At 35.5% G+C, this 15,404-nt stretch overlaps 1 protein-coding gene across 2 annotated transcripts in view; it reads left to right on the top strand.

Annotated features, from left to right (window-relative positions):
- The window catches only part of GRID2 (glutamate ionotropic receptor delta type subunit 2), a 1,388,009-nt gene that overhangs the window by 1,255,333 nt on the left and 117,272 nt on the right, over positions 1-15,404 (top strand). The window lies entirely within an intron of this gene.

The raw sequence follows: 15,404 nt of genomic DNA, 5'->3' as shown, positions 1-15,404 counted from the left end.
TGGTGAAAAATTGAAAACACTTCCCCCAAGATCAGGAACAATACAGGTTGCCCACTCTCACCACTATCATTCAACATAGTTTTGGAAGTTTTAGCCACAGCAATCAGAGATGAAAAGGAAATAAAAGGAATCCAAATCGGAAAAGAAGAAGTAAAAGTGTCACTGTTTGCAGATGACATGATACTATACATAGAGAATCCTAAAGATGCTACCAGAAAACTACTAGCGCTAATCAATGAATTTGGTAAAGTAGCAGGATACAAAATTAATGCACAGAAATCTCTTGCATTCCTATACACTAATGATGAAAAATCTGAAGGAGAAATTAAGGAAACGCTCCCATTTACCATTGCAACAAAAAGAATAAAATACCTAGGAATAAACCTACCTAAGGAGGTAAAAGACCTGTACTCAGAAAACTATAAGACACTGATGAACGAACTCAAAGATGACACAAACAAATAGAGAGATATACCATGTTCTTGGATTGGAAGAATCAACATTGTGAAAATGGCTATACTAGCCAAAGCAATCTACAGATTCAATGCAATCTCTATCAAATTACCAGTGGCATTTTTCACAGAACTAGAACAAAAAATTTCACAATTTGAATGGAAACACAAAAGACCCCGAATAGCCAAAGCAATCTTGAGAAAGGAAAACGGAGCTGGAGGAATCAGGCTGCCTGACTTCGGACTATACTACAAAACTATAGTAATCAAGACAATATGGTACTGGCACAAAAACAGAAATATAGATCAATGGAACAGGATAGAAAGCCCAGAGATAAACCCACGCACATATGGTCACCTTATCTTTGATAAAGGAGGCAAGAATATACAATGGAGAAAAGACAGCCTCTTCAATATGTGGTGCTGGGAAAACTGGACAGCTACATGTAAAAGAATGAAATTAGAGCACTCCCTGACACCATACACAAAAATAAACTCCAAATGGATTAAAGACCTATATGTTAGGCCAGACACTATAAAACTCTTAGAGGAAAACATAAGCAGAACACTCTGTAACATAAATCACAGCAAGATCCTTTTTGACCCACCTCCTAGAGAAATGAAAATAAAACCAAAAATAAACAAATGGGACCTAATGAAACTTAAAAGCTTTTGCACAGCAAAGGAAACCATAAACAAGATGAAAAGACAACCCTCAGAATAGGAGAAAATATTTGCAAACGAAGCAACTGACAAAGGATTAATCTCTAAACTATACAAGCAGCTCATGCAGCTCAATATCAAAAAACACAACCCGATCCAAAAATGGGCAGAAGACCTAAATAGACATTTCTCCAAAGAAGATATACAGATTGCCAACAAACACATGAAAGGATGCTCAACATCACTAATCATTAGAGAAATGCAAATCAAAACTACAATGAGGTATCACCCCACACCAGTCAGAATGGCCATCATCAAAAAGTCTACAACAATAAATGCTGGAGAGGGTGTGGTGAAAAGGGAACCCTCTTGCACTGTTGGTGGGAATGTAAATTGATACAGCCACTATGGAGAACAGTATGGAGGTTCCTTAAAAACTAAAAATAGAACTACCATATGACCCAGCAATCCCACTACTGGGAATATACCCTGAGAAAACCATAATTCAAAAAGAGTCATGTACCACAATGTTCATTGCAGCACTATTTACAATAGCCAGGACATGGAAGCAACCTAAGTGTCCATCGACAGATGAATGGATAAAGAAGATGTGACACATGTATACAATGGAATATTACTCATCCATTAAAAGGAATAAAATTGAGTCATTTGTAGTGAGGTGGATGGACCTAGAGTCTGTCGTACAGAGTGAAGTAAGTCAGAAAGAGAAAAGCAAATACCATGTGCTAACGCATATATATGGAATCTAAAAAAAAAAAAAGGTTCTGAGGAACCTAGGGGCAGGGCAGGAATAAAGACGCAGATGTAGAGAATGGACTTGAGGACACAGGGAGGGGGAAGGGTAAGCTGAGACGAAGTGAGAGAGTGACACTGACATATATATACCACCAAGTGTAAAATAGATAGCTAGTGGGAAGCAACCTCATAGCACAGGGAGACCAGATTGGTGCTTTGTGACCACTTAGAGGGGTGGGGTAGGGAGGGTGGGCGGGAGACACAAGAGGGAGGGGATATGGAGATATATGTATACATATAGCTGATTCACTTTGTTATACAGCACCAACTAACACAACAATGTAAAGCAATTATACTCCAATAAAGATGTTATAAAAAGAAAAAAAGATTGTGCATGAACAAGAAATGGTCACCAAAGGTATCTCTATTCAATCAGTTAGGCATTAAAGATAAGGAACTTAAATAAATATTTGGGGTTTTCTTGTACAGCTATTTCAGTTACCAGAATATTTGAGCAGGCTGTCCTGATTCCCCCCACCCCCGACCAATGAAAATTAAGTTCCCCTTCCTTTAAACAACTTTAACACTTCAAGCTTCTTTCATGGTACTTACCATAAAATACATTGTGTTACAGCAATTTAGTGCTTGATTTATCTCCACTACTGAGTTGTAAACAGCTTGAGAGCAGGGGCCAAAATCTTACTCACCTTTATATACCTTACAGATCCCTTTAGGATCTTAAAATTAATGCACAATGATTATTAGTAAAATGAAATTCAAAGAAAGATTTCTGTAGAAATATTGTAGAAATGGAACAAAACCTAGCTCCTGGCATGATCTTGGTAGTGAGTAATCCACCACAGGCTATTGGCATCTTGGCACTGTTATGAGGACACAAGTTTTGAGCATCAGTAGCTACCATGGTCTGTCTGTCAATCACCACAGCATTCTGGGGACCAGGAATTAATAATATTGGAGGTAGATGCCACTATGGATTCCTTTCCTTCCTTACAAACGAGGTCTGGAATATGTTGATGACATGGAGCTCCCAGATACACTTTTTTTTTTTTTTAAATAACCCATTAACTTTAATTAATTTATTTATTTATTTATTTTTGGCTGTGTTGGGTCTTCGTTTCTGTGCGAGGGCTTTCTCTAGTTGCGGCAAGCGGGGGCCACTCTTCATTGCAGTGTGCGGGCCTCTCACTATCGTGGCCTCTCTTGTTGCGGAGCACAGGCTCCAGACACGTAGGCTCAGTAGTTGTGGCTCACGGGCCCAGTTGCTCCACAGCATGTGGGATCTTCCCAGACCAGGGCTCGAACCCGTGTCCCCTGCATTGGCAGGCAGACTCTCAACCACTGCGCCACCAGGGAAGCCCCCAGATACACTTTTGCCCTCTGTTTGACCTGTATGAATTGCTCTGCTGGCATGGAAATCACTGGTAAATAAATTGATGGCCCACAATTAAACTGCTTATCCAAACATGACCTCAACAACAAAGACTAGTTGAAAATTTTTAAGTAATATCCATCAGCTATTCAGATGGACTGAAAATTTCCCAGGCCAAACCTTCAATTATTATTCTGTTGAAAAGTGATTTTAGGTTCTGTTGATGAGTATTTTCTAGATAGTTTTAATTTAATGGTTGAAAACCATCCAAAGGACAGTGATTGTATGTTTTAGTAGATGAAAAAGGCCAGGGATATTTAGAAAAACTAATATAGTTTGGGTTACTATGCAACATTTCATGGGCCTTGCTGCAGATGATAATCATACTGTTTTGTTTTGTTTTTTTCTGCAGTCTTGTTTTTTTTATACAGCAGGTTTTTATTACTTATCTATTTTATACATATTACAGTATATATGTCAATCCCAATCTCCCAATTCATCCCACCACCACCACTACCGCCCCACCCCACTTCCCCCACTTGGTGTCCATACGTTTGTTCTCTACATCTGTGTCTCTATTTCTGCCTTGCAAACCAGTTCATCTGTACCATTTTTCTAGATTCCACATGTATCCGTTAATATATGATATTTGTTTTTCTCTTTCTGACTTACTTCACTCTGTATGACAGTCTCTAGGTCCATCCACGTCTCTACAAATGACCCAATTTCGTTCCTTTTTATGGCTGAGTAATATTCCATTGTATATATGTACCACATCTTCTTTATCCATTCATCTGTTGATGGGCATTTAAGTTGGTTCCATGTCCTGGCTATTGTAAATAGTGCTACAATGAACTTTGGGGTGCAAGTGTCTTTAAATTATGGTTTTCTCTGGGTATATGCCCAGTAGTGAGATTGCTGGGTCATATGGTAATTCTATTTTTAGTTTTTTAAGGAACCTCCATACTGTTCTCCATAGTGGCTGTATCAATTTACATTCCCACCAATAGTGCAAGAGGGTTCCCTTTTCTCCACATCCTCTCCAGCATTTGTTGTTTGTAGATTTTCTGATAATGCCCCTTCTAACTGGTGTGAGGTGTTACCTCATTGTAGTTTTGATTTGTATTTCTCTAATAATTAGTGATGTTGAGCAGCTTTTCATGTGTTTGTTGGCAATCTGTATATCTTCTTTGGAGAAATGTCTATTTAGGTCTTCTGCCCATTTTTTAATTGGGTTGTTTGTTGTTTTTAATATTTAGCTGCATGAGCCTTTTATATATTCTGGAGATCAATCCTTTGTCTGTTGATTCATTTGCAAATACTTTCTCCCATTCTGAAGGTTGTCTTATCATCTTGTTTATAGTTTCCTCTGCTGTGCAAAAGCTTTTAAGTTTCATTAGGTCCCATTTGTTTATTTTTGTTTTTATTTCCATTACTCTAGGAGGTGGGCTAAAAAAGACTTGCTGTGATTTATGTCACAGAGTGTTCTTCCTATGTTTTCCTCTAACAGTTTTATAGTGTCTGGTCTTACATTTAGGTCTTTAATCCATTTTGAGTTTATTTTTGTGTATGGTGTTAGGGAGTGTTCTAATTTTATTCTTTTACATGTAGCTGTCCAGTTTTCCCAGCACCACTTATTGAAGAGACTGTCTTTTCTCCATTGTATATCCTTGCCTCCTTTGTCATAGATTAGTTGACCATAGGTGCATGGGTTTATCTCTGGGCTTTCTATCCTGTTCCATTGATCTATACTTCTGTTTTTGTGCTGGTACCATATTGTCTTGATTACTGTAGCTTTGTAGTATAGTCTGAAGCCAGGAAGTCTGATTCCTCCAGCTCGTTTTTTTCCCTCAAGATTGCTTTGGCTATTCAGGGTCTTTTGTGTCTCCATACAAATTTTAAGATTTTTTGTCTAATTCTGTAAAAAATGTCACTGGTAATTTGATAAGGATTGCATTGAATCTGCAGCTTGCTTTGGTAGTATAGTCATTTTTATAATATTGATTCTTCCAATCCAAGAACATGGTATATCTCTCCATCTATTTGTGTTATCTTTGATTTCTTTCATCAGGGTCTTATAGTTTTTACATACAGGTCTTTTACCTCCTTAGGTAGGTTTATTCCTAGGTATTTTATTCTTTTAGTTGCAATGGTAAATGGGAGTGTTTCCTTAATTTCTCTTTCAGATCATTCATTGTTAGTGTATAGGAATGCAAGAGATTTCTCTGCATTAGTTTTGTATCCTGCTACTTTACCCAATTCATTGGTTAGCTCTAGTAGTTTTCTCGTGGCATCTTTAGGATTATCTATGTATAGTATCATGTCATCTGCAAACAGTGACACTCTTACTTCTTTTCCAATTTGTATTCCTTTTATTTCTTTTTCTTCTCTGATTGCCATGGCTAGGACTTCCAAAACTATGTTGAATAATATTGGTGAGCGTGGACATTATTGTCTTGTTCCTGGTCTTACAGGAAATGCTTTCATTTCTTCACCATTGGGAATGATGTTTGCTGTGGGTTTGTCGTATATGGCCTTTATTATGTTGAGGTAGGTTCCCTCTATGCCCACTTTCTAGAGAGTTTTTATCATAACTGGGTGTTGAATTTTGTCAAAAGCTTTTTCTGCATCTATTGAGATGATCACATGGTTTTTCTCCTTTAATTGGTTAATATGGTTTATCACATTGATTCATTTGCATATATCAAAGAATCCTTGCATCCCTGGGATAAATCCCACTTGATCATGGTGTATGATCCTTTTAATGTGTTGTTGGATTCTGTTTGCTAGTATTTTGTTGAGGATTTTTGCATCTATATTCATCAGTGATATTGGTCTGTAATTTTCTTTTTTTGTAGTATCTCTGGTTTTGGTATCAGGGTGATGGTGGCCTCGTAGAATGAGTTTGGGAGTATTCCTTCCTCTGCAGTTTTTTGGAAGAGTTTGAGAAGGATGGGTGTTAGCTCTTCTCTAAATGTTTGATAGAATTCGCCTGTGAAGCCATCTGGTCCTGGACTTTTGTTTGTTGGAAGATTTTTAATCACAGTTTCAATTTCATTACTTGTGATTGGTCTGTTCATATTTTTTATTTCTTCCTGGTTCAGTCTTGGAAGGTTATGCCTTTCTAAGAATTTGTCCATTTCTTCCAGGTTGTCCATTTTATTGGCATAGAGTTGCCTGTAGTAGTCTCTTAGGATGCTTTGTATTTCTGCTGTGTCTGTTGTAACTTCTCCTTTTTCATTTCTAATTTTATTGATTTGAGTCCTCTCCCTCTTTTTCTTGATAAGTCTGGCTAAAGGTTTATCAATTTTGTTTATCTTCTCAAAGAACCAGCTTTTAGTTTTATTGATCTTGCTATTGTTTTCTTTGTTTCTATTTCATTTATTTCTGCTCTGACCTTTATGATTTCTTTCATTCTGCTAACTTTGGGTTTTGTTTTTTCTTCTTTCTCTAGTTCCTTTAGGTGTAGGATTAGATTGTTTATTTGCGATTTTTCTAGTTTCTTGAGGTAAGATTGTATTGCTATAAACTTCCCTCTTAGAACTGCTTTTGCTGCATTCCATAGGTTTTGGATCATCGTGTTTTTGTTGTCATTTGTCTCTAGGTATTTTTTGATTTCCTCTTTGATTTCTTCAGTGATCTCCTGGTTATTTAGTAACGTATTGTTTAGCCTCCATGTGTTTGTGTTTTTTACGTTTTTTCCCTGTAATTTGTTTCTAATTTCATAGTGTTGTGGGTGGAAAAGATGCTTGATATGATTTCAATTTTCTCAAATTTACCAAGGCTTGAATTGTAACCCAAGATGTGATCTATCTTGGAGAATGTTTGTTTGCACTTGAGAAGAAAGTGTAATCTGCTCTTTTCGGATGGAATGTCCTATAAATATCAATTAAATCTATCTGGTCTATTGTGTCATTTAAAGCTTGTGTTTCGTTCTTAATTTTCTGTCTGGATGATCTGTCCATTGGTGTAAGTGAGGTGTTAAAGTCCCCCACTATTGTTGTGTTACTGTCAATTTCCTCTTTTATAGCTGTTAGCAGTTGCCTTATGTAGTGAGGTGCTCCTATGTTGTGTGCATATATGTTTATAATTGTTATATCTTCTTCTTGGATTGATCCCTTGATCATTATGTAACGTCCTTCCTTGTGTCTTGTAACATTCTTTATTTTAAAGTCCATTTTGTCCAATATGTGTATTGCTACTCCAGCTTTCTTTTGATTTCCGTCTGCATGGAATATCTTTTTCCATCCCCTCACTTTCAGTCTGTATGTGTCCCTACGTCTGAAGTGGGTGTCTTGTAGACAGCATATATATGGGTCTTGTTTTTGTATGCATTCAGTGAGCCTGTGTCTTTTGGTTAGAGCATTTAATCCATTCACATTTAAGGTAATTATCGAATTATCAATATGTATGTTCCTATTACCATTTTCTTAATTGTTTTGGTTTGTTTTCGTAGGTCCTTTTCATCTCTTGTGTTTCCAAGTTAGAGAAGTTCCTTTAGCATTTGTTGTAGAGCTGATTTGGTGGTGCTGAATTCTCTTAGCTTTTGCTTGTCTGAAAAGCTTTTGATTTCTCTGTCGAATCTGAATGAGATCCTTACTGGGTAGAGTAATCTTGGTTGTAGGTTCTTCCCTTTCATCACTTTAAATATTTCATGCCACTCCCTTCTGGCTTGTAGAGTTTCTGCTGAGAAATCAGCTGTTAACCTTATGGGAGTTCCCTTATACATTGTCGTTTTTCCCTTCTTGCTTTTAATAATTTTTCTTTGTCTTTAATTTTTGTCAATTTGTTTACTATGTGTCTTAGCATGTTTCTCCTTGGGGTTATCCTGCCTGGGACTCTTTGTGCTCCTGGACTTGGGTAGCTATTTCCTTGCCTATGTTAGGAAAGTTTTTGACTATAATCTCTTCAAATATTTTCTTGGGTCCTTTCTTTCTCTCTTCTCCTTTTGGGACCCCTATAATGCGAATGTTGGTGTGTTTATTGTTGTCACAGAGGTCTCTTAGACTGTCTTCATTTCTTTTCATTCTTTTTTCTTTATTCTCTTCCATGACAGTGAATTCCACCATTCTGTCTTCCAGGTCACTTATCCGTTCTTCTGCCTCAGTTATTCTGATATTGATTCCTCCTAGTGTATTTTTCGTTTCAGTTATTGTATTGTTCATCTCTGTTTCTTTGTTCGTTAATTCTTCTAGGTCTTTGTTAAACATTTCTTGCATCTTCTTGATCTTTGACTCCATTCTTTTTCTGAGGTCCTGGATCATCTTCACTATCATTATTCTGAATTCTTTTTCTTGATGGTTGCTATCTCCACTTCATTTAGTTGTTTTTCTGGGGTTTTATCTTGTTCTTTCATCTGGTACATAGTCCTCTGCCTTTTCATTTTGTCTATCTTTCTATGAGTGTGGTTTTCATTCCACAGGCTGCAGGACTGTAGTTCTTCTTCAATCATACTGTTTTAATGGTTCTCTTTTTTTAAAAGCATTCATAATGCTTTGTAACATTAGAATTACTAGACACATGTATATAATGGCAATGATAATGTTACCATACATAAAATTGTCTACAGTTCACAAAACATTAACAACAATGCTAGAACACTTTTCTAATAGCAAAGCAACATGTCTCCAACTGGGGAGGTCCCCGGATGGTTGTAAAGAAGCTGCAAGGGGATCCAGGAGGCCAGAGTGGCTGTTTGAAACAGAAGAAAATAGCAAAAATCAAAGTCAGTTGCTAGAGGAGGCTTCAAGGTCACTCCTATCTCTCTGTTACTGTAGGTGTAGACCCAGAAAGCTAAAATAGCAGGTATGAAAGTTGGTGATGAAGGGTAGCAGAATATGCCACCCCAAAATATGCAACATTGATATATTATTTTGAGCTGCAGACACTTGAAAAACAGCAAATGCAGGGATAGGCTTTCTCTGAACTCCATTTACTTGCCTAAAGATAAGTCCTCCAAAAGGAACTCAATTGTCATAAATTCTCTCCCCGCGAGTTTCATCAACCAGGGAATGTTGACTCATCACAGAAGAGACTAGAAGTCAACACCACACCCAGACAAGCTTTTGTCACAAACTATCATACCACCCTTCTATTCTTCTAAAGGCCATTCATCTTTGCTAAAAATCATTCACTCTCTCCTAAATGGCTATATCCCCCCTTCCATTCCCTATTTAGGTGGTATTTAATCCTGAATTCTAAATCACTTCTTTGAATTACTCAATTTTTCCTGGGCATCTCCCTTGTATGTAGGAGGCACACATATTGATAAACTTCTGTTTGTTCTTCTCTTCTTAATCTGTCTTTCAGTACAGAGGTCTCACTCAGCTAAGAACTCCTTCCCTACAGTGATTAGTGCAAAAGATCAGAGAGAGCAAGGACTGTGGGATGACTATGCAGATATGAGTAATCAATGTAAAGGAAACTTAACCAAGTATTTTACCCCTCCCACCAAACATTCCCAGAATATGTCAGTTTTTATAATTATATCAAGCCTCATGTTTAAAATTTTTCCTCATTATATTATTTTTAATCAAAAACATTTTATTTAAAAATCAGTGTTCATATGATTGTCAACTTTCAAGATTGTTAAAATGCATATTCCCAGGCCTCAAACACCAAACATTCCAATGCAATAAGTTTGGGGTTGGGTCTGGAGTTTACATTTTTTACCACAAAAATCCCCTGGTAATTCTAATTCTAATAGCATCACATTTTGAGAAACACTGACCCATAGTACCTAACAGAGTGCCTAGGATACGGTAGACACTCCATGAATAGTTGCATTGAATGATTTCTTTTATCTGTTTCAAGATCCCATGGTTTGGTTGGGGTTCACTCCCAACAAAGATAAATATCCACTGAGCACAGTAAACTGGTTTGAAGGTTTTAGACCATATTTCATGCAAAACTTTTTATCGAGTATCTGATATTGGCCTGGTCTAAACAAATATATTAAGAAGGCAGTATAGTTGTCCTTCAGTATTTGCAGGGGATTAGTTCCAGGACCCCCAAAATTCAGGGATGCTCAAGTCCCTTATATTAAATGATATAGTATTTGCATATAACCTACACACATCCTCCCATGTACTTTAAGTCATCTCTAGATTACTTATCATACCTAATACAATATAAATGCTATGTAAATAGTTGCAAATACAATGTAAATGCTATGTAAATAGTTGCAGGCATACAGCAAATTCAACCTCCAACTTAATCTGGGATAAATTTTTTGGGAACTTTCTGGAATTTTATTTTTTGAATATTTTCTGTCTGTAGTTGGGTGAATCCATGGATGCAAAACCCATGGATACAGAGGGCTGAGTTAAATGTATCAAATATTTATTTATATTTTCTTTCTCTACATTTATGTTTAGATATCATATTCTTTTTCCAATATCAGAAAATACAGTCTTACATGTTCTTCCAGTTTTGTGGATTTTTAAAATTTGGGTTCTCTGTCCATTATAATTAATGTTTTACACTATAGGAATTTATTTTGTATATGGTGTGACATAGTGCTTTGATATTGACCTTTTAAAATAATCACTTACTATCTTTTTAAAAATATTTCTTATTTGCCACACTGATTTGGATTGCAGTCTTTGTAATGCAGTCTATTTATGACATTTGTATACTTTTATCAGTTCTGTAGGCTTTTATGTCTATTCTGCCAATTTTCTATTCTCAAAGAAGTTCTGTGCTATTTTATTTTTAAGCTTTATAGCATGTTTCACTATTTAGTATTCTAAGTCTCCAGCCATTTTTTATTTTCAAAATTTTTTGCTATTCTCATCTATTTTCTTCCAAGTAAATATGCAAAGATTTTAATAAGTCCGAAAACATTCTTTGGACATTTTGCTTAGATTGCATTAAGTATCAAATAACATGAGGAAAACTGACATTTCTTTTACAATTGTGCATCTATTCTTTTAGGAATATGTTAACATCCTATCTAGAAATGAGTTCAAGTCTTCTTCAGTCAAGTGTTGAAGATTTCTGTATACAATCTTACTCATTTATGGTTAAATTTATTCCTAGATATTTGTATTTAGAGTAAATGGATATTTTTATTCAAATTATATATTATCTCTTATTGATGTGTTAACAGAAAAGCAGTTGATTTTCATATATCTATTTATAACCAATCTATATGTTGAAATCTTTCTTTTCTTTTTTTTTTTTTTAATTGGGGTATAGTTGCTTTACAATGTTGTGTTAGTTTCTGCTGTACAATGAAGTGAATCAGCTATATGTATACATATATCCCCTCCCTCTTGGATCTCCCTCCCACCCCTACCCATCCCATCCATCTAGGTCACCACAGAGCACTGAGCTGAGCTCCCTGCACTATACAGCAGGTTCCCACTAGCTATCTGTTTTACACATAGCAGTGCACATACGTCAATCCCAATCTCCCAATTCATCCCAACCCCCACACCCCCCGCGTGTCCATACGTCCGTTTCCTACATCTGCATCTCTATTCCTACCCTGAAAATAGGTTCATCTGTACCATTTTTCTAGGTTCCACACACATGTGTTAATATACAATATTTGTTTTTCTCTTTCTGACTTACTTCACTCTGTATGACAGACTCTAGGTCCAACCACATCTCTACAAATGACCCAATTTTGTTCCTTTTCATGGCTGAGTAATATTACATTGTATATATGTACCACATCTCTATTTTCTATTATTTTTTCCATTGATTCTTGTGGGCTTCATAAGTATGTCATCAAATAATGATAATTTTGTCCCAATAGCTTGAAATCAGAATTTGCTTCCTGCATAATTGCATAGACTAAAATGATCACAATCATATTAAGTTTGGGGGGTATAGTAGGCATCATTTTCTTGGCTTTGATGGTAATTCCATTAGAGTTTCAGTTTCCAAAAGATGTGCTGCTTGTTTGAGGTAGTTATTCTATTCTATACATCATTAAAGAAGAATCTTTTTATTTGTGCATTACTAGATAGGTAGATAGATAGATAGATAGATATAGATAGATGATAGATAGATAGATAGATAGATAGATAGATAGATAGATAGATAGATAGATAGATAGATAGATAGATAGATAGGAGATAAGTGATGGTTTTCAATTTTGTCAAATATCTTTTTGGTGTCTGTTGAAAAATCATTTAAAAATTTTATAAAGCCTCATTTATAATATGTATTATCCTAATAACTTTCCTAATACTGAAGCAGTGTTGATAGTTTTTGTTTAATAATGCTACATTTTTCTTCTACTATACCATGAAAATCAGTTTGCTGATATTTTGGGGAGAACAAGACTGAGATTTTTGGAGGTTTCTCATATTTTAGTATCAAGGTTAATTTAGCTCTTTCTTTGTGCTAGAGACATTTTAACTTCTACTTGAGAAAATTTGGTGATTTCTCTTTTTCCAGGAAATTATCAACATTATTGATATTTTAATTTTATTCCTATAGAATCATGCATACAATTATTTTTGAACATCTTTCTGAATATTTTATTTCATTTCCAGTTTCTAACTATCTGTATTTTTAACTTTATTGATGCACAACTGCCAAAAAAATTATATATATTTAAGGTACACAACTTGATGTTTTGATCTAAGTATACATTGTGAAATGATCACCACAATGAGGCTGATCAACATATCCATCATCTCACATAGTTACAGTTTCTTGTCATAAGGACACTTAAGATCTATCCTCTTAGCAAATTTCAGATATGTAATACCATGTATTGTTAACTCTACTCACCATGCTGTATATTAAATCTCCAGAATGTATTCATCTTGCATAACTGAGATTTTGTATCCTTTGACCCCCATCTCCCCATTTCTCCCACCTCCCAGCCCCTGTCAACCACCGTTCTACTCTGTGCTTCTGTGAGTCTGACTATTTCAGATTCCACATGTAAGTGGGATCATGTAGTGTTTGTCTTTCTGTGTCTGGTTTATTTCACTTAGGATAACGTCCTCTGGGTTCATCCATGTTGTTGCAAATGGCAGAATTTCCTTCTTGTTGAAAGATGAATAATATTCCATTGTATATTCATTATTCTTTATCCATTTTCTTTACCCATTCATCTGTTGATGAACATTTAAGTTGTTTCTGTATCTTGGCTATTATGAATAATGCTGTGATGACCCTGGGAGTGCATATATATCTTTGAGATCCTGATTTCATTTCTTTTGGATATATACCCAATCATATGGTAGTTCTGTTTTTATTTTTTTTTGAGGAGCCTCCCTACTAGCTGTAACAATTTACACCCCAACAACAGGGTACAAGGATTCCCTTTTCTCCATCTCCTCACTTAGTCTTGTCATTTCATGTCTTTTTGGTAATAGCCATTCTAACAAGTTTGAGATGATATCTCATTGTGGTTTTGATTTGCATTTCCCTGATGATTAGTAATATTGAGCACCTTTTCATGTATCTTTTGGCCTTTTGTATGTCTTCTTTTGAGAAATGTCCTTTTCCCATTTTTTAATCAAGTTATATGTTTTTGCTGTGGAGTTGTAGGAGTTCCCTATATATTTTTTTTGACATTAACCTCTTATCAGATATATAGTTTGCAAATATTTTTTTACCATTCTATAGCCTGCCTTTTCACTCTGTTGATTATTTCATTTGCTGTGCAGAAGCTTTTTAGTTTGATAGGTCATTTGTCAGTTTTTGCTTTTGTTTCCTATGTTTTTGATCATGTCATATCCAAAAATTATTATCCAGACAAATGTCAAGATGCTTTTTCCCTGTGCTTTCTCCTAGGAATTTTACAGTTTCAGGTCCTATGCTTAAGTCTTTAATCCATTTTGAGTTGATTTTTGTATATGGTGTGAGATAGGAGTCCAAGTTCATTTTCTCTGTGTGGATATCCAGTTTTCCCAGCTTCATTTATTGAAGAGATTATCCTGTCGCTGTTATGTGTTCTTGGCATCCTTTCAGAAGATTAGTTGACCATAAATGTGTGGATCTGTTTCTGGGATCTCTATTTTGCTCCCTTGATCTATATGTTTGTTTTTATGCCAATACCATGGTGTTTCAATTACTATAGCTTTGCAACATATTTTAAAATCAGGAGGTATGATGCCTCCAGCTTTGTTCTTCTTGCTCAATACTGCTTTGGTAATCTTGGGTCTTTTGTGGTTACATATGAATTTTAGGATTGTTTTTTCTATTTCTGTAAAGAATGCCATTGGAATTTTGATAGGGATTTTATTGAATCTGTATATCACTTTGGGTAGTAAGGATATTTTAACAATATTTTTCCAATCCATGAACATAAGATGTTTTTCCATTTATCTGTGTCTTTTTTAATTCCCTACATTACTGTAATTTTTACTGTACAAATCTTTCACCTCTTTGGTTTAGTTTCTTCTATTCTTTTGGTTGTTTTGTAAATGAGATTTTCTTAATTTCCTTTTCAGGTAGTTCATTGTTTGTGTATAGAAATGCCACCGTTTTTTGTATGTTTATTTTGTGTCCTGTAACTTGACTGAATTTGTTTATTAGTTTTAGTAGTTTTTTGTATACTCTTTAGGATTTTCTACACATATGATCATGTCATCTGCAAATAGAGATAATTTCACTTCTTCCTTTCAAATGTGGATTTTTTTTCTTGTCTAATTACTCTGGCTAGAACTTCCAGTACTGTATTGAATAGAAGTGGTGAGAATGGACATCCTTACCTGTTACCTGTACATATCTGGAGTAGAGTCCACAGGGAAATAGGGCTGCTTCTAGGACTGCAGCCAGGACCACAGTTAGCCAACCGGCCACTGGGGTACAGGCCTACCTTCTGAAAGCATTCTTTGTCAGTTTTAGACTCCACCAGAGTTTTGCAGCCTGAGTCCCAAGGCTCACACAAAGGCACTTTTGTCTGTGGATGGCTGCCAAATTGTCATTTCTCTGGGGTTATGAAGGTGGGGGACCTCTTATTCACCCATTTTGCTGACATCATTCCCTCTACCTGTACTTATACATTTTTTCTTTTTCCCTAATCAGATTTACCAAGAAATTACTTTCCCCTCAAATAAATAAATAAGCAAATAAACAAACTGAATATTTGATTTAATTATTAGTTCTGTTTATTTTATGAATTCATTAAGTTCTGTATATGTAATAATTTTCTAAATTAACTTTATTAA

The sequence above is a fragment of the Eubalaena glacialis genome, chromosome 5 (genome assembly GCF_028564815.1).
Source record: "Eubalaena glacialis isolate mEubGla1 chromosome 5, mEubGla1.1.hap2.+ XY, whole genome shotgun sequence".
Classification (NCBI taxonomy): Eukaryota; Metazoa; Chordata; class Mammalia; order Artiodactyla; family Balaenidae; genus Eubalaena; species Eubalaena glacialis.
The sequence above is the reverse complement of the archived record's forward strand: the minus strand, read 5'-3'. Positions and strand labels throughout refer to the sequence as shown.